The following is a 26,582-nucleotide window of genomic DNA, read 5'->3' as shown; positions in this document are numbered from 1 at the left end:
GAGAGTGTGGGAAAGGCTAAGGAATTGACTTCACCATAAGCCATATAAACATGCCTAATTGCAATTAACTTGAGGAACAAAATATACACGTAACCATGATACGTAGAAATGCAAGACAATTACAACATCTTCAAGAAGTTCACACATTCAAGAATTAAGTAAAATCCATCAAAGGTTGGTATAATTCATCTATCTAAACTCGGGTATAGCATGAAATATCCTTCCTAAGCTATGAACTACCAAAGTCCTCAATTTGTGTGGTAAGTGCACATGAAGTCAAAAACTAAGCAATAATCCATTAAAGGTTTCCCTAAGCCATGGACTATCAAAATTTCCATACAACATGTCAATAAAACCATTGTATAATCTCATCTTCACTCTCACTATAAAGATGCAAGTAGCATAATCATGAAGAAACAATTTCTAAGACAAGATAAGAGTCTCAAAAAGATTAAATATGGAATGCAACACAAACACATCAAAATGTATCTCTAGATTATACAACTTGTCACATATATGCAAAGTTCCCCAAATATAAACACAATTAAAACGTATTTACTTGACAAGGGTTACATCAACTCCCTAGGAAGAGAGTTAGCCTCTCATGGTTGAAGTTGCAGACCCCAAAGGAGCTGAAGAGCTTTCATTTTCGTGCACCTAAAGGCCAAGAACAACCCAAACCATCTAGCACTCAATATTTCTCTCTCTAGTCCCTTACAAAATGTGAGATGTCCCTCCCCTTACATGATTTAAACCTCTAATATATCAACCTTAGCTTTCCATCCACTCCAAATTCGTGGTCCAAAAGCCTCTAGACAATTTTAGAGCAATCCCCTAATTAAAGGGATAACATTAGGTGAAGAAGAGGGAGTCCCTGCTCTCTTGTTTGTAGATTGGCAGGCACCTACATGCACAAGGTGGGTGCCTGCGAAAGCTTGAAGATTCTGCCCAAAACAGCGGGCGCCGGTTGCGGGCGCCCGCGGGTGCTTGTCAGCTCTACACACCTTTGGAAAAAAGGCCATAACTCTCTGCTCCAAACTCCAAATGACAAACCGTTTGATGATTTGGAAAGATAACTGGAAGATCTAAGCATATCATGTTTTAATGGGAGTCCAATTCTTAAGTTTGGTGGGTCAAAAATGAAGAACAAAGTTGAACTTCACTGCTGCCATGTTGTTCTGCGCACCTTTGGTAAAAAGGCCATAACTCTCTGCTCCGAACTCTAAATGACAAACAGTTTGATGATTTGGAAAGGTAACTCAAAGCTATAAGTATGCATATTTTAATAGAAGTCCATTTCTGAAGTTTGGTGGGTCAGAAAAGAAGAACAAAGTCAAACTTTACTACTGCTAGGCTTTAAATTTCAGCATTGCACACTTTGATCTTCAAGAACTCATCAAAACATCATTGTTATTCCTTTTTGGGAAACAAACCTGAAAATATATAAAAACATGCAAATGAAGATAATCTATATAAAATAATCAAATAATGAACTTAACTAATGCAAATAAGGGCACTTGAATATGCAATATTTAGCGCTTGTCAAGTAACAAAAAGAAAATATTCCAAGTAACAATAAGAACTCACAAAAGGTTTAATAAACCGAAGCTTTTCTCCCTTAAGCATCTTTATCCTCACCGCTAATTTGTACCTGAAAAAGAAAAAGAATTAAGATAAGATATCAGAAAGTCCGAAGACTAATAAACCAAAATAACTAATTAAAAACTAAAACAAAAACAATCTCCCCGGCAACGGCACCAAAAATTGATGTGTCTCTCGTAATCGTAAGATATCATGTAGGATATAGCTCTATACAAAGAGGATGTCGAACCAATAGGGAGAAGAGATTTGTAGTTTAGTTTTTAACTTTGTTCTATGGTTTACAAGTAACTCAATTGGGAAATTTATTGGTTGTCATGATTTAACAAACTTAAACTATAAAATAATCAACTAAAACAAATTAAACTAAATTAAACGATCAGAGAGGGAAAGTCTTAGGGCGTTAACTTCACCACAATCATTATACTACGGTCAATTGAATCAACACTGGGATTTTAACCAATTCTCTTTTCAAATGAACTGAACTCAATAACATTCGTTCAGTTCCGAGTTTAAAGAAAGATGTTTTACAAATTTAGCTAACTATAACCTATCGGCGGTTAACGTGGACTATTCACCTACCTACTCTATCTACTTTAACTACTGTGTGAATGAACTACCTTTGTTAAGCATAGATTATGAAAACGTTCGTTTGTAAAATTCATTGGAACACCATTATATAACCTCTATCCTTGTGTCCGACAGGGCTCCGCCAGATACCGTACAATAAGGTAGGTTAAGAATAAAACATAAATTATTATATCTAAGACAAGGTAATAGCAATTTATATTCTGCTAAAGTATGAAAACCCACCTGAGTTGTCTCAAGTGCTTATAGTCATATAATCAAGAAAGCATAATATATTGAAATAAACCCAGAGTCAAAACAATCAAACCATAATATAACATTGGGTTACATCAGTGCCTTAAGAAAGGGATTAGCTACTCATGACAATGTTAGATAACATTTGTGTTGAATTCATCTCCATCGTCACGAACGGCACCTCTCTTCTCAGGATCTACACTTTTAATATTGTAGAAACCCTAAAAGCCACCACACCTTTAGCCTTCTGAATAATACGTAAAAAAGATTGGAATTTTGGACCCCTTCTATCAAGGCTTACGCCTTCTTTTATAGAAGAAAATATGTATTTGGTGGGCTTTTAGGTCTTTTGGCCCAACTGGGATGAGATAGACTGAAAAAATAATAATCCCGTAGCTTTTAATCTGACATGTCATAAAATGCTCGAGCTTTAAGAACGGATGCTCGAGCTTTAGAGATCATGTTCGAGCATCAAAAACCAATGCTCAAGGAATACTAGGTGGATGCTTGAGCTTCAGTGAATGGTGCTCAATCATCACATTAACACTTAGCCAATTTTCTTTAACTATTTTCCGAAGCGTGTTTTCCTTTTAACATTGCTCAATCCAAGCTTCTTGGACTCGATCACTAGGTACCATGCTCGAGCATTTGGGGCTCAACGCTCGAGCATCAAGGGATGATGCTTGATCCTCTGTTGATAGTGCTTAATAATGAAAGTGATGCATGAGACCTGGTAGCATAGCCTTCAATTTAAAATCAACTCATTAATTTCCGACGCCTCATGCTTGAGCTTCAGGGTCAAGGCTCATGCACTTTTGGTTAAGGCTTGAGCACCTTTGCAATAAAGCTCAAGCATCTTTGCAGTAAGGCTCGAGCATTAAGGTACTGATGTTCGAGCATTTGGCCTTGTTGACTTTTCTTCTTTTCTTTGTTGTAATGCTCGAACCTCAACACTTGGGCTCGAACTGTAAGGCTTCAATTGCTTCAAACTTCACCAATTTAACTCTCAGTATGCTCTAAATGACTGGCAACGACTTGGTAAGCTTTAATATTAGCATAACGTCCCGGTTTTAATCATTTATCGGGGAAAGTACCTGAAACACACATTAAGCATAAATTAGTCTAATAATGGATGGAAGCATCACTTTAGTCCCTAATATATACGTACTTAAGGGCTCGAATATACATATATTCAGCGCTCATCAATGCTCTTATTAAGAGTTTAGAGGACGAAGCAATCTTGGCAGCCGAGGAGGCAGAGATGGAGGAGGAAGAAACAACAGCAGCAAAGGATTTGGCAGATGCACTAGCGGCATAGGCCATTTTTATGGACATTAACTTGGAGCAGAAGCCTCTAGAGGAGTCACAACATCATTCTCCATCAAGGTCTCCGTTACATTCTCAAGAGCAGAGTCAGGGTGAACATCAGTCTCCCGATCCCACCATTCCTGACACTCTAGCTCAGATACCCAGCTTGGGGGATCATATCTAGACATTAGAGGATGCGGTCGTCTCTCTCCCAGCAGATGTGGCCTCTCTCAGCACAGATGTGACTACTCTCCACGCAGATGTGCTGACTACACTGTAGAGTCTTTCGAGAGATATCCAGGGTTCACGACCCGCTAGACCGATTTCTTCTACTTGATCTCTCTCTCTCATTATTATATATCTGTGTTATTTGACTGCTATTTTGATACTGTTAGTCTATTTTTGGGGCCAGTCTGTTGGCCCGATACTGTGATGTACACTATACTATTTCTTTTTTTATTTCTATGCATAATATTTTTGGAGGTCAAATATTTATATTGATATATCTATTTGTGATTGACTCTATTATCAGGTGCATTCCAATGACTTCAATGAGAGAGTACTACCCAAATTTTTCAGGACCACCCTTATTCCTCTCTCTTTATTTCATTTACTATCCCACTTGCACTAGTATGCCCACTATACACCATTATTATCCCATTTGTTATCTGATGAGGTTTTATCCCAGTGCCATCTTTTCAGGACCACAGTTAATCCCAAGTTTGGGGGGGTTATACCACCCATTTCGGATACTTGTGTCTCGGTCATTCTTTGCCATAGCTACATTGGTATACTTTTTCCTCTTTCTGTTGTTCTCTTTACACATTAAGGACACTGTGCAATTTAAGTTTGGGGGTAATGTGTCTTATTTTTTTGCATTCAATTTAAAATTTTGAGCATGACTTGTGTATTTGAGGGATTTTCTATGATTAGTCCATGACTAGCTATGATTTTGATCTTTTGAGGAAAATATTGCTTAAAATCTAAAAATTTCTTGACTTGAGAGTCCAATACTTCTTGTATACCTTGTGTATTCATGCTTCCATGCTTGGTGTAGGGCTTGCTCTCTTATCTTTTCCATCTTGTGCTACATTGCCTTAGTGTATCATTTCATTTACCTCTTATCCCATTTGATATTTGTTGTGAGTTTGTCAATGTGGTTATTCAAATAGGTTGTTGATTCCAAGTTTGGGAGTGCACTTTTTCCCAATAAATCATTGCCAGACTTCATATCTTTACCACCATGGTATTTTCTTTCCATCTTTTTCATTGTTCTCATTGCACATTAAGGACAATGTGCGGTTTAAGTTTAGGGGTAAGGTCGCTTTGTCACATTTTATTTAAGTTAAGTTGAGCTTTAAATGCATGATTGAGATTTGAGATTGATGTTAGCTATGATTTTGATCTTTTAAGGACTATATTGCTTAAAATTTAAAAATTGCTTGACTTGAGAGTCTAATACTTCTTGTATGCCTTGCGGATGCTATTTAGAAGTAAATTTTTAAAAAAATTGATATCTTGCTTGCACTTGTGATCCACATTATCTTGATTTTGTGATTGTTTTGAGATTCATTCTAGGATTCTACACTAACACAGGCTCACACTAGCATTCATTTGTGGGGTACATGCTTTGTTGATTATTGGTTTGGTTATATCCCAATTGAGTTAGTAGTGCATTGAAAGCTTTCATTCTTGATAAAGGTGGATAACAAACCCTTTTCACTAAGTAGCTGGGATTCTAGCCTTATCAAACACTGAATTTCTCGTGCCGAAAGGTGAAGGGCCCAAACTCTAGGTTAATAACTTGACAAAAAAAAAATTAACAAAAGTGAGGACTTCGGCCAAAAGGTGAGAAGTGGGAAATGATTAGATGGAGGTTGTTTTGATTTGTAGCCTAGTTGATTTGAGTTTGTAAGTCCTTAGGGGTGTTTAAACACCTAATGCCCTAAAGCCATCCGGTTTAGGAGTCATTAACCTAACGCTCGACCTCATGGATCGCTAGAAAACTTAATAGATCAACACATTGCACTATGCTTCCATCTTTGATCCTTAGAATTAGAAAAAAAAAAAAAAAAATAGAAATAAAATAAAATAAAATTCAAGTGGAAAGAATAAGTGAACCTAGATGAATAAAACTTTAATAAAAGGTCCACTCTTTGTCTTGATGATCGATACTAGATTTGTGTGCTAGTTTAAGGGTAAAGATATGATCATTTCTTTATTTGGCTTAGATAGCAACACATTTGATGCCGGTTCACTTAAAAAGGATTCTAGAGTTATTTTGATTTGCATAATCATTTTATTGATGTGTGGAGGACCATATTTGCTTGCTTGATGTTGAGAATTTGGGAGATTGCTTGGAAATAGTTGAAAAATTGCATACTTGAGGTAGTTTTCTCCCATTGCTTGTTTGGAATATTAGTGCTTCATTAGTGAGAAAGTGCTTAATGTTTGTGGGTATCATTTCTGGAAACCCTCACGAGACTTCACTCATCCACTAGGGTAACTTAGGGGTTTAAAAGGCTTGTTACATGTGCTAAATGCAATCGTGTTCCCTACGAAAGTAGCGTTATCCATTTATTATTTTCTATTTCATAGTTGTATAGTTGTTCATTTCTTTATTTTCTTTGTAGTTCATTGCTAGGGACTAACAATATTTAAGTTTGGGGGTGTGATAAGAGCTGAAAAGCGCGCATTAAAACCCCTTAAGCTTGAGTTTTCTAGGACATTAATCTATCTTATTTTACTGTTCTAGTCTAATTTCATGTTATTTACCTTTTCAAGCACTTATCCCCAAAATAAGTCAATTCACCTGAATTAGAGTATAAAGATGCAATCTCAAGCTTAGTGGAAGAAATGAGCAAAGTGGAAGCAAAGTGGTAGAAAACAACATTATTCAATTGATCAAACCATGCTCCGATCGACCTCACCGTGATCATTCTAACCAAGTAGAGATGGATCGAGCCTTTTGTCCTTATCCTCAGGAAATTTCCCTCTTCGATCGATCCAACATTCATTCGATCGATCAAACATTTTTGATCTTATCCCCACCTACCACTTTTGTCCTTTTCCCAAAATATCCCGAAAATATCTCGGCTTTGTCATTATTCCAAAAAGGCACTGCCATAGTTTGATCGATCAAACCAACCTTGTGATCAATCGAACCTCCTCAAGTGCAAGAAAAATAGAGTTCCAGCCAATTAAAAGGTGTGCTCGTGGTGCAATCATTTGGAGATCCTAGTGCACAAGGTCTGACCATTGGGTGTGACATTTGAGCTACCTATATAAGGATTCTAGGCCATTTTACAACATATACACTTTAGAAAGAAACCATTACAAGAGAGGTTGGAGGAGTCTAGAGATTAGAGAGAGATACACACCATTTGGGAGAGTTCTTCCACTCATCTAGGGTTTCCATCAAGGAGAAGAAGATCATTCCTACCATGGAGATAGCCCTTGAAGGTTGGATGACTACATCAATGAGTGGCTAAACCATTTTCTTGGGGCTAGAGATAGCCCTAAGCATGCCTCCTAGACTTTGATGTTTGTAATTAATGGGGATTTGTATTGTATTTCTTATCTTGACATTTGATTTATATATTAATCTTGTTTCTACAATGATTTGTGTAGTTTAATACTTCTAATTGATTATTTTATTCTATTCATATGTCTATGTATGCTAAAATAGATGTTCATGTGTTTATCTCTAGGTTTTGTGACATTGATGCATGTCTATGTGTGTTAATACCATGAATCTAGTGATGGTCAAGGCATGGTGCTTCAATGGAATACTCTTGATGTTTATTTGATGGTTCATACTTATTACTTGATAGATTGTGCCACACCCTTAGTTTAATCTTCATGTCACTAGCTTAGTTGTATTGTAGTTGCCTTACTTTCTTAGATAGGTGGACAATCCATGCTTATTGTTTGATGTTCATACTTACGAATGCAAGTAGTATATTTCTCTAATTTGATGATGTGCATTGATTGTGGATTTAAAGGAAGGAATAATGTCTTAATTTGATATGTTGTGTTATTCACTAGTTTGGCTTGACAATGTATACTTATTTAGTCGTCCATGCTTGTTGAATCAATTAATGACACACACTTGTATTGCAATATATAATCCCCTTTTTTCATTAAACATTAAGCATCAAGGAAGGTAATGTTTAGTGGTAACCTCTAAGTCCCAAGATCCTTCTCTTATATTCTCTACATTTCATTCTACTTCAATTGTTTACTTTACATCTATTTACTTTACATTTTAGCTTAATTAAGCAGTTAAAACATCTTTGATCACTCGACCTACTAATCCAACATTGATTTCTAAGCTAAATACACTCCATTTCCCTTGGGACGATCCCTACTCACCCTAGCTATATTTATAGTTAGAAGTGGTAGTGGCAATCTCTAAATTTAAACTTGGCCACGTTGCACTCTTTTTGCAACTAGTGCTCGGTTGACACCATGGATCAAGCAAAAGTACCAATGAAAGTTTAATAAAAAATGATTTATAAAACTCCCCCTAACTCCCCCTTAAGAAATCATCCAGTTTTCTCCCCCTTTTTGGAACAAATTGACAAAGCTATTAATATCTGAGCTGGAAAAATAGGGAGAAACAGTCAATACAATTAAACATGTCATTCATCCAAAATATTAATATCCAAAAAATAATGACAATATAAACTGATCAAAATATGATGTCATGAATTCATGATTAAAGATAAAAAGAAATCAAGCATCAACATCTCCCAAAAAAAATCAGAAGATCATAAAAAATCTCCACCATCATCCTCATCATCATCCTCATCATCATCATCATTCGACTCCTCATCATCTTCCTTAGTAACCAAAGATGTAACTGGAGGAGTAGGTCTATAAACATCCTCAAAAGAACCACCTGTCTGCTATGCTCTAAGTAGTCTTATCTCAGCCTTGAGATCTCAAATCTCATTCATCATAGCCTTCTAGTTCTGAAGTAACAGAGAATACATAAGGTTTGTATCTTCTCTAGAAAAATTTCCTTTGGGAGGAAATAACTGAGTAATCTTTGGAATCTGTGAAGATGTCTCTTCGGATCCTTTATGTGCTTTCCTATCATTCTCTCTCACTTTCTTGGACTTGTTCAAAGCACGGAGATCCAGCTCAGTCATGATAGTCTGATGGTAAGCCTTGGGAGGAATCAATATTTTGTGTTTCCTATAGATGGAAATGGAGATGAATAGTGACGAGAATTTTTCTTATAGTGAACCATCATCAATTGCATAATTTAAGGTGCAAGTTGAATATGTTCACCTGTACCAAGAAAATATAAAACTTGTGCTCGCTCTATAGTGATTTCATCTTTCTTCCCAAAGTAGCCCAGATTAGCTATGGCAAATAAATTAAAGAATGCTGCCTCATTTGTGAGGAAACGAGCAGGAATGTACTGATTATTCCATGGAGATCTAGGAACACAAAGAATATTAGCAATTTCAGGTAATTTGGGACCTAAACCTTCTAATGGCAAAACCCGTCCTGGAATAATATCTCTGTTAGGGATATTCAAGATAGCTTGTATCTCTTCTTCATCAACAATATAGTCAGTCCCAAAAATAAACACGATAAAATGCATCTAAAAAATTTCTCGGATATTGGAATAGAAGTAATGAACCATATCTGGAGAAAATTTAACTTTAAGCTTTATGAAGAACATCCACTTGATTGACTCAATGTAGTCAACGAGCTTCTTCCCAGCACTATCTTAAAGCTTCTTCAGATTCACATTCCTTTCGGTTTTGATGGGACCGCCTTTGTAGACGTCATTATAAGCTTTCCGTGGAAGAGTGTCATAGAAGTGATCTCTTGTAAACTTAACCTTCCCAATATCAGAAACAAATGGATACCCAACTGGTATCACTTGTGCCGAAGAATCAGTCTCCATCAGAGTGGATGATGTGTCCATTGGAGCATTTGAACCTTCTCAGGGTTCTCGGATGACTATGCTGGTTTTAGCTCTCTTCAAAGCCTTTGGTACCTCAATTCTTTTACCTCTGTCTTCCTTGAATATTCTTGGTGCCATTTGGTCTTTGGAAAATTTTGGTTTGAAGCTTCTAAACTCTTTCGGGAATTTAGTCAAACACTTGGTGTGCAACCCCAAAAGCGTTTTTCAAAAGTCTTGATTTCAATCTTCTAAGCCCACAAAATCAATCAATGAATAGCCAAGACAAATACAAGTCTTCAATTTCAACAAAACAACTTCCAAATCTTCAATCTTAACCAATCCTCTAAGTTCAAACCTAAACTCCCAATTCAAACTTCAAATTTCAAACCCAAAACAATTTGCTTATATCAATTCTTCAATCATGACATGAATTACAATATTGCAATTTGGAATGAAGATTATAATGTAAGAAATCAAAATATATGATGATATGAATATATATAGGAGAAAGAAAGCATAATGTAGAGAGAAGAGAGCAAAAAACACAAGAAAGATAGGGTAAAGAGTGACCCTTCAGCACACAAGTGGCATGCCTTAAGTGCCGATGCACACAGGCTTGAACCAGTTCAAGTCTGGTAGTTTCTTTTTGAACGAACGAAAAACATCTTGAACCGGTTTAACAATAGTGGAACCGGTTCAAGTTAGCCAGTTTCAAAATGTGTTAAAACTTTTGCAATCTTAAACCGGTTCAAGGAATATGGAACCGGTTTAAGTACTCCAGACTTGAATCCACTGTATTTTTTCAGAAAATTTTCTTCCCAGATTGTTTCAAACACTCAATGATTAAACAAACCAAAAAAGAAACTTCTAAAACTTAAAGAAATCAAAATCTTTTTGGATTTTTGAAAAATTTTCCATTTTTTTTTCATTTTTTTTTTTAAAAAAAACAAGAAATAAATCATTAAGCAGTTTAATCTCTTATCAAGTCAACACATGATCTAAACTTTTAGAAAATTTTATGAGATGTCTATGAACACAAATTTTTTACTCCACAGAATCTTCAATTAATTTTAAATCTCAGAATGCAATCACAACATTAAATTCAACTTGCAAATTTTACTGAAAAATTTAGAAATTAATCTAGCAAGTTCATGTGTGTGTGTGAAAGCCAATCACATTAATTTTCAATCAATTTTCATCAAATCATTGTCTAAATCATATAGATCGAAAAGCATCAAGATAAGATTGTTTTGAGCAATTTTTTCTAAGTAAGGTGACTTTCACTCTAAAGAATAGATAGCAATTCCCGAGTTCAACTTGTCGATGTCCAACTTTCTTTTTACTCAAATAACTCCTCTTTAAAGTCTAATGGGAGCTTTTGACACAAATTCAATAGGTAGCATTTTCCTTAACAAAGAATTCAGTAAATTTTTCATTTTTTTTCTTTTCTTTTCATGCTAAATATTTTTTTAATTTTCATGCTCCTATTGTTTTAAAAAAACAATAACCTTTATAGCTTTTGTGAGCAATATAACCTAGTCAACAATCTAATGATTTTCAATTAAATTTTTTAAAGATGGACTAGTGCACAAAAACTATGAACTCAGGAGATTCAAATCTAAAAATCTCCTAATCAAAGCAAATTGTTTTTCTTTATATAGATTACAATCAAGAATCTATATTTATCAAATCATCATGCGTTTCAATTTGCAATTCACAGAAAGATCATAAATTCAACTGAAAGAATTTTTATATATATTCTTATGAAAACTATGATCAATGCCTCAAAACCTTAACCAAACCCTAAAAAGTGTTCCAATGGCAACAAAAATTTTCATTTAAACACAATCTATGATCACTAATCACCCTAGGACTTAGTTTGAAGGTTTTGTACCCAAAGTCCTTTTGGAAACTAGTTCCAAGGACTCAATTGATACAAATTTAATCAAATCATCTTTCTTGATACACACAGCTTTCACTCTCATTTTCTGAAAATATTTTTCATATTTTACCTCTTTCTTAGGCAAATTTTTAGCTTTAGAATTTTTAGGTGAACCAAAATTATTTTTCTTTTTAGAATGCACCTTTTTCTTAGCATGAACATCATGAGAATGAATTTTAAAAAAAAATCTTTCTTTTTCCTGTAAAGACATGAATGTTGGTTATGTCCATTCTTACCAACAATTTCAGCACATATGACATATCAGAATGCAATGCATCAACCAAACTAGGATCAGGCATAGTATGATCAATAGATTTCACAAAAACTGTTTTACCTTGACTACTAGATGACTTTTTAACAAAACCTAACCCAGTTTTATCATTCACATCCTTACCACTGTTGATCATTTTTTTTCAGTTTAACTTCACCAGGAGTGAAACCTATCAGTTTATCTTGTGTTTATTTAATTCAAGTTCACTATATTCAATTCTAAGGGTAAGATATTCTTTCAAAGAGTTAACACTACTTTCTTTATCTTCATGAATGATGATTTTTCTATTGAGATCAAAGATGATTGAATCGCTTTCAAAAGCCTTCCTTTTCCTTCATCAATCTATCTTCTTAGATCTTCATTCTCTTCTTTGCTTGAATAAGCTCCTTTGCTAATTTGTTGACAGCCAATTTGACTTCAATAGTTTCTTCGAACATCTTCTTCAATTTTTCTTCATCATTTTCATCCTCTTGAACTTATTCATCAAAAACTTCATTAGCTTCATCATCTAAAATGTCAAAATCAGACAAAGAAACAACATACGGACCTTTATTAAGAAAAGCTACAAAAGAAAAATCATTACAATCACCAAGAGGAGATTCATTATCCCTAAAAGCAGAATTTTCAAAAAGAGAAACTTTCATTACTTTTCCTTTATTCTTATCATTTTGATCTTTCTTAGGACCAGGACAAATATTTGTTGTGTGTGACCATTGCCACCACAATTCCGGCAAATGAATTCAGTTTCTTTTGACTCTTCTACTTTGTTTTCATTTATTCTCAATTTTGACCCCTTATCAAAATTTCTAGGATTGACCCCATTGCCATTCATCGTCCTCTATTGTCATTGCAAAAACTGATTAAATTGCCTTGTGATAAAAGCAACATCTTCATCAGAATTTTCATCGACAGAATTATCAACCTGAGTTGATTTTAAAGCAAAATTCTTTTTTTCTTATTTAGATCAAAATTCTGCATCTTAAAATTTTTCAATGAACCTACAATTTCATCTACTTTAGAACTAGACAAATCCTAGTGTTAAGTGATAGCTTCAACTCTTATCTGAAATCTTTTAGGTAAAGACCTTAAGATTTTCTCACAAATTTTCTTATCACTAACTCTTTTGCCTAAGTGATGCAGTTCAAAAACAATTTAAAGAAGACTAGAATAAAAATCAGAAAAGGATTCATCGTCTTTCATCACAATGTTCCCAAATTTATGAGAAAGCATTTGGATTTTGGATAGCTTCACTTTAGAAGTCCTTTCATGAGTAACATGCAAAATATCCCAAACATCTTTAGCAGTTTTACAATTAGAAATTCTAGTATATTTAGATGGAAGAACAGAATTTATAAGTGCATATAAGGCTTTTCTATTAGCATCATTATGCTCAGTTTTAAGTGCAGTAAAGTTAAAAGCATCTTTCAAAACTCGAGTTACTTTACCACCACAATTTTTTCTTTTGTAGGTGGTGTATAACCTATTTCAACTATAGCCCAAACTTTACCTCCTGAATTTTGCAAATAGGCCCTCATCTTAAATTTCCAATAATTATAATTGTTCCCTTCAAATAAAGGACGATGTTGATTAGATCCACCTTCTTTCCATGCATAAGATATGATGATTTTTTTTTTTTTTTTGAAAAACAATCAAAAACTTTCCACAAGATCAATTCAATATGTAGAGATTGGCTCTGATACCAATTTGTGAGTTATCCAGTAGAAGATTATATGTGTGAAAAGTTTTAGATTTTAAAAACAGTGTCTTTCTATTTTTAATCAACTTTACTTATTTTAGCAATTAATCACATGCAAGACAATAGTAAAGTAAAGCAAATAAAGTTGAGAGATGACACCACGATTTTTAGCGAGGAAACCCCAATCGGTAGAATAGACCAATTGTTATGGGAAAACCTTATGGATTGTGCAATCCAAAGTAAACCGATTCACTATGTTTGAAACAAAGTGCAATGGACTTTGACTCAGGCTCACACCCTATCGTTTTACCAAACACCAATCGCTGATAATCTTCTGACTTTGGGACGTCCTTTCCAACAGCTTTTGATCTCAGGCTTACTCTTAATCTCTGTAGAAGGATTGCTGGTAGATCAAACAACACTCCTCGAATGCTTTGACCCTTCAAAGTGTGATCACTTCACCCCTGTTTTTCAAGATCTGAATTTGATGTAGAAGAAGTAGATCTGATTTCTTTAACCGTTGTAGATGCAAGATTTAATAACCTTTGAACATGATCAGGATTTGAACAATACTCTAAAATCACTCTTATGTTTATATGTGTGTTCTAGAAAGAAAAATGGAAAAATCAAATTTTATTTTTTGCAAAATATCTCTCCAATAGGCTTTTAAGAAATCTGAAGATGTAATGCAAAAGTCGTATCAACCTAGATGAAAATAAAGGTTTATATAGAATTTTCAAAGACCTAGATATGCATAGGAAAAGGTAATTTTCGTGCATAAGACTTTTGGAAGAATTCTATAGCAATTAGGAAGAATAATCAGAACAGGAAACAAAGTTACCAAACCTGTCTGAAGGCCTTGAACTGGTTTAAGGAAAGTTGAACCGGTTTAAGATGTGTAACGACCTTAGATTTTTCAACCCAGAGTGTCCTATGATGACCCAAACCGGATCCAAGATGTGGAAGCAAAAGAAGCAAAAGCAAAATGGCCTCAAGAGATGTATGACATCCCTAAGGCACCACGATGACTCCCTATGAAACCACGAAATTCAAATGAATAAAGTGCGGAAGCAAAACAAGGACAAGTCCTTAGAGATGTACATCATGCCTAGGGCATAAGAATGGACTCTCAAAGATTTTCGACACTCAACGGAAACAAAATGAAGAGAAGGGCATCAAAACCTTACAAGAGAAGAACCAGGGGTAAAATGGTCATTTTATCCTAAGAGGATGGAATTTAACTTTCAACAAGTTAAATTAAATCTAAAACATCCTAAAACATTCTTTGGTAACTTCACATGAAGTCCCAAGGCCAAAGGAAGAGAAATTCCAGATGAACCCTATCTCGGTTCAAACCAAATCGGACACCCTCTCACTAAAACAAAGATATCTTGAGCTAGGAGAATAATCTGAAACTGAAACTGGTACCATTAGAAAGACAACAAAAATTAATGAAGTTAAACTCAAGAATCACTTAATTCAGAGTCCGGACGGAAGAGACATAAAAATAAGAACAAATGGCATTCTCCAGTTTAGAGGGACCTTGACCCTATCTCACTAAAACTTGAATAACTTGAGTTACAGATGGAATCTGAAGGTGTAATTGGTACCATTGGAAAGCTCATTTCGACGCAGTCAGTTTATGTGATGGCCCAAGTTTTTCAACCCGGTGCGTCAATGATGAACCGGAAGATGACCCGATAACGGATCCGAAATGCGGAAGCAAAAGACAAAACAACGGTCTCTAGAGATACAACATGGCTCTAAGACACCATTATGACCCTCAATGAGGTCACGGAACCCAAAGGAATCAAATGCGGAAGTAACGTTTCAAAAACGAACAAGAATGAACCTAGGGGAAAAATTATCATTTTCAGCTTAAAAGTGGGTGCCACCAAGCACACCATTGGAAAGAAAACGAAAAATTAAAAAATTTAGACTCAAGAATCACTTGATTCGGAATCCGGATGGAGAAGATATGGCTAACGGAAGAAGAAGGGGTAGAACGGTCAAAAAGTACCAACCCAAGAACATCTAACCGGTTAGATGGCCTATCTAACCGGTTAGAAGGCCAAAAACAGTGACAAAAATGCTGCCCACACTCATGTAACCGGTTACGAGACCCCATTTAAATGTTTAGATGTGAAGGGGCAGTAAGGGTGCGACCGAAAAACCTGGCAATAGGGGTTTTTCCGGGAAAAATGGAAATTTGAGGGCCAAGATGACATTTTCTAGAAAAACTCAAAGAAGAAACCCCCCTCAAAATCGAGTTTTCTATATAATTTTTGAGAAAAATTGAAAAATATGCACTATGAAATGCCCAAAATGCCCTCCCAAGAAAACTGGTCCAGAGGGTCTAAAAAGCTGCTATATGGAAAAACAGAAGCTGAACTTCAGGATCGATTTCCGATGCCAAGACAACATTTTCTGGAAAAACACAAAGAAGAAACCCCCTCCCCCCCTAAAATCACATTTTCTAAGTGACCATGTGAAGAATGGAATTTATTTCCCAAATTAAATTCCCTAAATACCCTTAGGTCAGAATATGCAACAAAGTGTAAAATGAGTCCATAGAAGGCTCATTTCACCAAAGAAGAAGCTTTGCCCGGAAACGACCATGCACACAAACATAATTTACCTAGTAAGATGTGCTACAATGGTTCATGGCCCAAAAATATGGCCGATACAAAATATGACCCCCCCCCAACGGCCAAAATGCCAAAAATGAAGTTTGGAATGAAAACTTGGAATTTAAAATCATGAGATGGTTTCAAAATGCCGTTTGGCCCTTGGCCATACTTCATACATGTTAAATGAATGCTAATGGAAGAGTTTCATACACAGTGCACACTCCGGTGCAAAATAGCATACTAAAATGCATGATTTTTCATATATTCTCATTAAAGGCAAAAATCAACATCCATGGCATAAATGTGATTCTAAAAGAAGTTTGGCCCTTGGCCTCATGTCATATACATAAAATGAGAATTAAAAGTGTGCTTAGGCACACATTACAAGTTTCGAATCAAATATACACATTTGACAATTAAGACTACAATTGGCATTCCAAGCCAACCTTCACAAAAATGGAAGTCTTCAAGTCCACAAGTCATCCAAGCATAATGGAAGTCTCAACTTTAATTCTTGTACCTGAAATATGCCCCAGTATCATAGGGGTGAGTAACATAAAGCTACTCGTGGGAAATGAGCATGCATCGACCTACGTTTTACAAGTTTGCATGATTTAATTATTGTGGTTTATTCCACCTAACGTCTATATCAAATGTGAGACTCAAGGAGCATCCTAGCTACCTAAGATCATTTTTAGCATCAATTACCTCATTCATGCAATTTTAGTAATATAGGGTCATGCTTACACAAAGTAACAACGTAGGAGTATGCTTACACAAAGCAACAACATAGGAGCATGCTTACATAAAGCAACAACATATAGATTCTCAAGGTTATCAACTTGAAGTCAAAAATGCAACATCAACTAAATATAACAATTTAGCATAATTAGAATATCTAATACCACACATCAAGACATAGATTCTTTAGGTTATCAACTAGAAATCGAAAAGTGTGAAATCAACTAAATACATCAATTTAGTATGGATGTACTTAACAACATCAAAATCGCCAATATCTAAAACCACAAGTCAACAAGGTAAACATGATTGTCAACTTGAAATTGAATGCGAAAACAAATAGTGGAAGACTTAGACATCACGCTCGGAATTCTGCCGAGACCTCAATGGTTATTCCGGGCACTAACCCGCAGGGAAGACCACCCTAAGTGCACACTATCTCAATGACTTAGAGGACTCACGTCCCCGTACTAGAGCCAAACCCTAGCCATCTCAACTCAACAATGTTCCAAGATTCCAAAATAAGCCAAATAAGTTCATAACTTATACATATTACTACTACATACTAACAAGTTAGCAATATAACTCTCAATTGTGCATAATAAGCATTTCATATCCATAATGCTACGAAATCACAAGCCAACAATATATTCATATTAGAAACATACTCTCATGAATATAAATTTAACAACAATGCCCTTCAATGCATATAACACAATCAAGTGAATACTTCACAAGTCTAAATTCATGATCTTAAAATAGAAGCACCTTCTAAAACATGATTAAATCCATGGATAAACAAGATAGAATCTAATTACATCAAAATAATTGAACTTTCTAGATTTCAAATCATTTCCAATTGGCCCCAATTTAATATATGCTAATAGACATATCATGGTCATTACATATATTCACACAAAAGCTTAATTTGGCCTATGAAACCACAAAAATAGATTTTAATTAATTCTCTTAATTAAAGTCTCTAGATTTCTAAACTCAACCAAATGCTCTCAAATTAAAGTAGGTAAACAAACATGCCAAAACTTAATTTAGAAGCATAATACAACTCAATTTCATGCAAGGTACGGCCATGAACTTTAATCTTTCACAAAAGATAAATATTAATTAAAAAGAGCAATTCTTATTTAATTAATCCAAATTTAATATGTTAACCAACATATTAAAACAAGATTTTCTACCATGCCACAATTCAAATCAAAGTTATATATCATCATGAATTTTAAATCTTATACAAAGAATTAAAAATTACTAACTTTCTAGATTTGATACAAGGCACATATATAAGTTGTATAATCATGCTAAACACTCAATACAACACACACACAAGCCTAAAACATTCCCTACCTCCATTTGAGATGAAATCTCAAATCCCCACAAAAATAAATCGGCTCCGAATTCGACGAAACTCCTAGGTTTTGCCGGGGACAACACCACGAACATGAATCCCAAGGAAGCCCCATCAAAAACACAACTTGACTTCAAACCCGAACTCAAGAAATGGCCAAGACGAGATTCCAATCGGTTGGAATCGAAGGCCTCGCTGAAGGGAACAATAAACACTAAGGCATTAAGGTATTTCATTGAAGGGAAGAAGCTCAAAAGAAGAGAGAGAAGATGGCAGCCATGGCTGCCTCTAGATCCGGCCAAGAGAGAGGAGGAAGAGGGCAAAAATCTGATTTTTCACTTAAAGGCCCCCTATTTATAGAAAAACTCAAAAAGTGTCCCGAACGGGCCCCGCTGGGTCCGGAAAAGTTAAATCTAAGCAGATGCGCTCAAACAGCAAAAATCTGTGAACGAAAAAGATTCCAAATGAGAAAATATGAACAACAGAAGAAACGACGTCGAAACGAGTCCCGAGCAGAGAGTTATACCCAAAACAAGTTTGGCGCAAATCGGGGCCAGAAACCCTGAAACTGGAAAACATCGTCCAGGAGGAAATTCTAAGAGTCCACGACTCAACGAAATGTGAAAATGAATCACATACGAGGATCCAGGCTCAAAACAAGGCATTGAGCAATAACTTTCATTAATTGCACAATGGCCCCTCCAAAAAGTGAAAACTACGAAACTGCCCTAGAATGAAAATATCTTCCAAAAGATATTTTCTTAGATACCCCTGAAATAAAACATCTTCAAAAGATATTTATGAAAAACACCCTAAGAAAGAAAAAGTTTCCAAAGAACTTTGCATCCATACCCCTATAGACACTGGGAGCAACCAGAGTACTTTCTCACGAAAGTAAAGATATGTATCTCATAGAAATCATTGAGAATGAAGCTACGTGAAGTTAGAAACCAACTCTGAACACAAGAAGTGTGGTTACGCAAACAAAGTGACAAATGAGGAAAAGACGAAATAGGGAAAAAGACAAAATAGGGAAAAGACTAAAAGTGAAAAGTGTCGAAAAACGAAAAATATGGAATTGACTCGGTCCTCAAAGGAAGTTGTCAATCCACAGAAAAGAGTCTCGAAAATCACTCCAAAGCACCCTAGACGACAGTAATCGACAAGAAACCAAACTCATAAGGGAAAAGACAACGGAAAAAATTTATCCGTGAAAATCCGGGTCATTACAACCTTCCCACCTTAAAGAGATTTCGTCCTTGAAATCCAGCCGAATGAAACAGAAAGCAAAACCAGGATAACTACAGAGTACATCTCCAAGTATCCCTCACAACGCATTACACCAGCGACCTCGAAGTTGAAAGGAACACACAAACCATTGTCAATTGCACCCGCGTGCTCATGACACAACAACTCCTCAAGGGAAAAGTGACCACATGGCCACACAACAAGTCTGAACTCACACAGAGAACCCAAGGTCAAACAAAAGAACGGAAAACAACAACCGTAAGTGTCCCTCCTGACAAACCATCATAAGGAACCAAAAACAGCCACCAAAGGAACTCCAAGATAACCACATATCAAATCAAGGTACAGAACAAACACAACGTGGCAGTACGAATAGTGACCAAAACCCGCCCACGACATACTCAAATATGTGGTAGCAATGACAGTACCTAGTGCCCGCCCACACTTATTCGTCAGTAAGGTAGCATCGACAGCAACTAGTACTCGCCCACAACACATAACTTTGTACGGTAGCATGACAGTATAAGGCACTAATTCATAACCTGCCCCCCACTAGGTCTACCCAAGAAACCTCTCGATACAAATGACATCAATGTCAAAAATGATCATTGCCAAAAGCGCTACGGAGACCAACATTTTGTGAGAGTTGAGATATGGTCCAAAGATGTCTGGCCAGACCATCATGGCCAATCTTAAAACTCTGACAACAATGCTATAGGTACCGCTATGCTTAAGGCCCCAAATCCTCAATACAGTAAAACCAACATCTCCAATGTCTCAAAATACCCCTATTAACAACATTAATCAGGAATCCAAAACCTGACAAGGAAATCAACGCCTGCAGAAATCATAACGAACCTCACAATAAGACATTTCATCTAAAGTCCTTCACATTACTCCCTGAAACAGATCAACTACAAGACCAATCACCATGATCAAACATCAGATCCACATCCCTATCACGGATAACTAAATCCTCAAAATACAAATCCACCAAGTGGCACACACATCAAAATGCCAACAACCAAGGTCACAAAATGAATCTCTCAAAACCGTACTTGGAAACACCAAGTTATATCAAAATTCCTCAATTTCTATCAATCCATAAATAACCACTGGAACTACGATTCCTCAAGACCATGCCTAGTTATAACTAGGACGAGAAACTCCACAATAAGCCATATCTAACAGTAATCCTCCAAAACTTTTCCTAAAAGTTAACCACATCCAGGTCTCTAAAATAGAAATAAGTCTCCAAAAGACATTCTCAAAAGAACATCGAGCTCACCTCAAAATTAAATAAATCCTCAATGATATGGACACAAGTCCCTACAAAATGATCTCACACCAATCAACTCACTCTGAGCACCACAGCCGTCAACAACCACGGCAAAAACTCCCGAAGGGAAGACACGAAAGAAAGGGAACCACCAGTCCTAAGAAGGACAACTCCAGGACTCCATCTCTGTAACGAAAGACAACAAGGCCAAAGACTTCACCCCCTACATGGAAGTAAGTCGGCCAAAATCCAACAAATCCTCACCAAGGACTCAAGACAACGATGGTGACCCTCACGAATCAGTCAACCCCAAAACTGTACACAACGCAATGAAAAGAAGAGACTCACTCATGTGAAGTCCCTTACTCGAACCAAACACGAAACCATTGTGGAAATTCGCATACACGCTATGTGCGACCGAGGGAAAACAAAAGGGAATACCAAACCTGGAAGTCATGCATATGACAAGGAATGCAACTACCAGAAAGAAAATCGACTCGCATAGGTAAAAATCAAAGATACATGCGGCACGTCTCTACGTAAGCATAAAAATCATGTCAGTAAAATATAGTAACAACATGGCATCTCTAAATATATAAAGAAGGCATGCTAATGCCACACAACAAGAAGGCAAATGTGGATATACCTCCACCTACTCATGCATCAGAATATCATAAATCATACTACTAACATGATAGTAAACAAAACTGCGTAAGACAACATCATGCAATAATGAACCCTATGGACATCGTGTCCTAAAGTGTCTAAGAAAAGAAAGGACAATTCCTAGTCATAAACTGTCTCCAAAACCAATGCGACAACAACCTGTCTCAAAGCAAACATGAGCCCTTACCACAATGGTAAAACTCTAACAATCCATCTCCGAATCTAGAGGTGACACTACAAGTGACACTAACAGTGTAGTGCTCTCACTATCCGTAACATCAATCAATTGACTTGATCCCAAAAGCGTCATCACGCAAGAACTCCTCAAGAAAAATGGCAACTACAGCCATACTAATAACAACTAAATCAATCACTACGACTGATCGCCAAAACAACCATCATCATCACTGATCAAAGGACAATGCCTATCAAAACAAAACCAACATTGATTCCACCCGAACTGCGCTTGTAGCTATCCAGTACGGTAGCATGACAGTGCCATACAAACGTACCCGCCAATGAAAAAATGCAAGTTCCAGAGGAATCATCCTGAACAATCAAGGATCCTAAGAGGTCCATAACCTCATTATGGCCCAAAACCAACAAATCCACCACTACGGTAACGCCAAATGACTCATCTCACAAGAGCCTAAACAAAAGGTGACCATCCACCTACCTCAAAACCAATGATAGGTCGACAACAACCTATACCACAACGAGATTGTGACTACAATCACCATCAACCTTAACTCGTGCCCCAATGACCAATCCCGTGTCATGCCAAATATGCAACACAATTATGCATATACAATTCTAATCTAGCATACGTCACATGTCATGCTCTTTACATTAGAATAAAACAATGCTAAACAAACGGCATACAACATGTAGCACGTAAGCACATAAACATGTTATCATAAAGCATATAAACACAGAGAGTATGGCAACAAAAGCATGATATGCACCCAAAACCCGTCGTCCTAAGGTTTTCGAACCTAGAACCTTTGATGCCACTTGTGACGGCCCAAGTTTTTCAACCCGGTGCGTCAGTGAAGAACCGAAAGATGATCGGATAACGGATCCGAAATGCGGAAGCAAAAGACAAAACAATGGTCTCTAGAGATACAACATGGCTCTAAGACACCATTATGACCCTCAACGAGGTCACCGAACCTAAAAGAATCAAATGCGGAAGCAACGTTTCAAAAACGAACAAGAATGAACCTAGGGGAAAAATCATCATTTCTAGCTTAAAAGTGGGTGCCACCAAGCACACCATTGGAAAGACAACGGCAAATTAATAAATTTAGACTCAAGAATCACTTGATTCGGAGTCCGGATGGAGAAGATATGGCTAACAGAAGAAGAAGGGGCAAAACGATCAAAAAGTACCAACCCAAGAACATCTAACCGGTTAGATGGCCTATCTAACCGGTTAGAAGGCCAAAAAAAGTGACAAAAACGCTGCCCACACTCATGTAACCAGTTATGAGACCCCATCTAAACGTTTAGATGTGAAGAGGCAGTAAGGGTGCGACCCAAAAACCTGGCAGCAGGGGTTTTTCCGGAAAAAATGGAAATTTGAGGGCCAAGATGACATTTTCTGGAAAAACTCAAAGAAGAAACGCCCCTCAAAATCAAGTTTTCTACGTTACCTTAGAGAAAATTCAAAAAATACGCAATTTAAAATGGCCAAAATGCCCTCCTAAGGAAACTGGTCCAGAGGGTCCAAAAAGCTGCTAAATGGAAAAACAGAAACTGAACTTCGGGATTGATTTCCGATGCCAAGACGACATTTTCTGGAAAAACACGAAGAAGAAACCCCCCCTAAAATCACATTTTCTAAGTAACCATGTGAAGAACGGAATTTATTTCCTAAAGGAAATTCCCTAAATACCCTTAGGTCAGAATATGCAACAAAGTGTAAAATGAGTCCGTAGGAGGCTCATTTCACCAAAGAAGAAGCTTTGCCCGGAAACAACTATGCACACAAATGTAACATACCTAGTAAGATGTGAAACAATGGTCCATGGCCCAAAAATATGGCTGATACAAAATAAGACCCCCCAACGTCCAAATGCCAAAAATGAAGTTTGGAACGAAAACTTGGAATTTAAAATCATGAGATGGTTTCAAAATGCCGTTTGGCCCTTGGCCACACTTCATACATGTTAAATGAATGCTAATGGATGAGTTTCATACACAATGCACACCCCGGTGCAAAATAGCATACTAAAACGCATGGTTTTTCAAATATTCTCATTAAAGGAAAAAATCAACATCCATGGCATAAATGTAATTCTAAAAGAAGTTTGGCCATTGGCCTCATGTCATAAACATAAAATGAGAATCAAAAGTGTGCTTAGGCACACATTACAAGTTTTGAATCAAATATACACATTTGACAATTAAGACTACAATTGGCGTTCCAAGCCAACCTTCACAAAAATGGAAGTCTTCAAGTCCACAAGTCATCCAAGCATAATGGAAGTCTCAACTTTAATTCTTGTACCTGAAATATGCCCCAGTGTAGTAGGGGTGAGTAACATAAAGCTACTCGTAGGAAATGAGCATGCATCGATCTAGGTTTTACAAGTTTGCATGATTTAATTATTGTGGTTCATTCCACCTAACGTCTATGTCAAAGGTGAGACTCAAGGAGCATCCTAGCTACCTAGGATCATTTCTAGCATCAATCACCTCATTCATGCAATTTTAGTAATATAGGGTCATGCTTACACAAAGCAACAACGTAGGAGCATGCTTACACAAAGCAACAACATAGGAGCATACTTACACAAAGCAACAACATATAGATTCTCAAGGTTATCAACTTAAAGTCTAAAATGCAACATCAACTAAATTTAACAATTTAGCATAATTAGGATATCTAATACCACACATTAAGACATAGATTCTCTAGGTTATCAACTAGAAATCTAAAAGTGTGAAATCAACTAAATACATCAATTTAGTATGGATGTACTTAACAACATCAAAATGGCCAATCGCAAAAACCACAAGTCAACAAGGTAAACATGATTGTCAACTTGGAATTGAATGCGAAAACAAATAGTGGAAGACTTGGACATCACGCTCGGAATTCTGCCGAGACCTCAATGGTTATTCCAGGCACTAACCCGCAGGGAAGACCACACTAAGTGAGCACTATCTCAATGACTTAGAGGACTCACGTCCTCGTACTAGAGCCAAACCCTAGCCATCTCAACTCAACAATGTTCCAAGATTCCAAAATAAGCCAAATAAGTTCATAACTTATACATATTACTACTACATAGTAACAAGTTAGCAATATAACTCTCAATTGTGCATAATAAGCATTTCATATCCATAATGCTACGAAATCACAAGCCAACAATATATTCATATTAGAAACATATTCTCATGAATATACATTTAACAATAATGCCCTTCAATGCATATAACACAACCAAGTGAATACTTCACAAGTCTAAATCCATGATCTTAAAATAGAAGCACCTTCTAAAACATGATTAAATCCATGGATAAACAAGATAGAATCTAATTACATCAAAATAATTAAACTCTCTAGATTTCAAATCATTTCCAATTGGCCCCAATTTAATATATGCTAATAGACATATTATGGTCATTACATATATTCACACAAAATCTTAATTTGGCCTATGAAACCACAAAAATAGATTTTAATTAATTCTCTTAATTAAAGTCTCTAGATTTCCAAACTCAACCAAATGCTCTCAAATTAAAGTATGTTAAACAAACATGCCAAAACTTAATTTAGAAGCATAATACAACTCAATTTCATGCAAGGTACGGCCATGAACTTTAATCTTTCACAAAAGATAAATATTAATTAAAAAGAGCAATTCTTATTTAATTAATCCAAATTTAATATGTTAACCAATATATTAAAACAAGATTTTCTACCATGCCACAATTCAAATCAAAGTTATATATCATCATGAATTTTAAATCTTATACAAAGAATTAAAAATTACTAACTTTTTAGATTTGATACAAGGCACATATATAAGTTTTATAATCATGTCAAACACTCAATACAACACACACAAAAGCCTAAAACATTCCCTACCTACATTTGAGATGAAATCTCAAATCCCCACCAAAATAAATTGGCTCTGAATTTGACGAAACTCTTAGGTTTTGTCAGGGACAACCCCACGAACATGAATCCGAAGGAAGCCCCATCAAAAACACAACTTGACTTCAAACCCGAACTCAAGAAATGGCCAAGACGAGATTTCAATCAGTTGGAATCGAAGGCCTCGCTGATGGGAACAATAAACACTAAGGCATTAAAATATTTCATTGAAGGGAAGAAGCTCAAAAGAAGAGAGAGAAGATGGCAGCCATGGCTGCCTCTAGATCCGGCCAAGAGAGAGGAGGGAGAGAGTAAAAATCTGATTTTTCACTTAAAGGCCCCCTATTTATAGAAAAACTCAAAAAGTGTCCCAAACGGGCCCCGCGAGGTTCGGAAAAGTGAAATCTAAGCAAACGCACTCAAATGGAAAAAATCTATGAATGAAAAAGATTCCAAATGAGAAAATATGAACAACGGAAGAAACGGCGTCAAAAATTGAGTCCCGAGCAGAGAGTTATGCCCAAAACAAGTTTGGCGCAAACTGGGGCCAAAAACCCTAAAACTGGAAAACATCGTCCAGGAGGAAATTCTAAGAGTCCACGACTCGATGAAATATGAAAATGAATCCCATACGAGGATCCAAGCTCAAAACAAGGCATTGAGCAATAACTTTCATTAATTACACAATGGCCCCTCCAAAAAGTGAAATCTGCGAAACTGCCCAGAATCAAAAGATATTTTCTTAGATACCCCTGAAATAAAATATCTTCAAAAGATATTTATGAAAAACACCCTAAGAAAGAGAAAGTTTCCAAAGAACTTTGCATCCATGCCCCTATGGACACCAGGAGCAACTAGAGTACTTTCTCACGAAAGTAAAGATACGTATCTCATAGAAATCATTGAGAATGAAGATACATGAAGTCAGAAACAAACTTCGAACACAAGAAGTGTGGTTATGCAAACAGAGTGACAAACGA

Source organism: Cornus florida, unplaced genomic scaffold, assembly GCF_030987335.1.
Source record: "Cornus florida cultivar Cherokee Brave unplaced genomic scaffold, ASM3098733v1 CherokeeBrave_3.0.0_Hap2_Chr05, whole genome shotgun sequence".
Classification (NCBI taxonomy): Eukaryota; Viridiplantae; Streptophyta; class Magnoliopsida; order Cornales; family Cornaceae; genus Cornus; species Cornus florida.
The sequence above is the reverse complement of the archived record's forward strand: the minus strand, read 5'-3'. Positions refer to the sequence as shown.